Here is a 1,003-nt window from a genome sequence, read left to right on the forward strand (position 1 = left end):
GCACATGCTGCCTCATCTATTTCTGGAGCCTAGTTACCCAGTGCACACCAGGCCTGCAGGTTCTGCACGTGACCCCTGCTGGGATTGCCTGAGAAAGGGAGGAGGAGTGAGCTGGGCCTGCAGGACAGGAGGCGCTGGCCAGGCCAGGCCTGGGAGCAAGCTGGCAGGAAAGGGGAGGGGCCAGCAAAGCTGACTGGGAGAGGGATGGCAGCGAGGTGGGAGAGAACCCACAGAGCATGCAGCCAGGAGCCGGGTAGGGAGACCAGGACAGGAGAGGCCACCTGCGCCTCCCAGGTGAGGATGGAGGGTGAGCTCCTCTGGGGAGCAGGCCGCACAGTCCTGGGTCCAGGCACCCCAACGGCAATTTCTAACCAGAAACGCCCCACTGCCCCCAGGGAGAGGGGCTCGGTTATGAGGTCTGCTGTGCGTGATTCTAAAGCATCCCGGTCGCCTACAGACAGGGCACTGGGCGTGCTTGTGTTCTAGAGCCCACAGGGCTGGTGGCAAGTCAATGGGCAAACAGGGCTACCAATGCCCATGCAAGCGTGGCGACGTTCGTACCATGCCTACCCATCACGCCATCCAACACTCACGAAGACATCGAGACTCCTGCTTTACAAAATGAAGTGCTGGCCCGAGAGCTGTAGGGACAGCGGAGTCCCACAAACCTCCGGGCTCCCGCCAACCAGAGCCGACTTGCGGCCCCAGCACCAACAGGCCTCCAATGCCTCCTTCCACCTCCGTCCCCACCCTGGTGCTGGTCTCCGGACCCTGCTCCGGCACCCCCCCGGCGGAGCAAACGGGGCCCAAGCCCTGATGGTGACAGCGGCCTTGCTGGGCAGGAGGCAGCCCTGGGCAGACACACCCTGGGTGCGCGTCAGAAGAGCAATGCAAGAGGAGAGTCTCGCCGTGCAGAAAACTCAAGACTGATTTATAGACTCGAAAACCAGCTTCTCGGCCGAGCGCGGTGGCTCAAGCCTGTAATGCCAGCACTTTGGGAGGC

General features: G+C 62.5%; 1 protein-coding gene across 1 annotated transcript in view; it reads right to left on the reverse strand.

Annotated features, from left to right (window-relative positions):
* Positions 1-1,003, reverse strand: part of PTDSS2 (phosphatidylserine synthase 2) — a 58,569-nt gene that overhangs the window by 33,842 nt on the left and 23,724 nt on the right. The gene's annotated exons all lie outside the window — the stretch shown is intronic.

This window comes from Mandrillus leucophaeus, unplaced genomic scaffold, assembly GCF_000951045.1.
Source record: "Mandrillus leucophaeus isolate KB7577 unplaced genomic scaffold, Mleu.le_1.0 Scaffold845, whole genome shotgun sequence".
NCBI lineage: Eukaryota > Metazoa > Chordata > Mammalia > Primates > Cercopithecidae > Mandrillus > Mandrillus leucophaeus.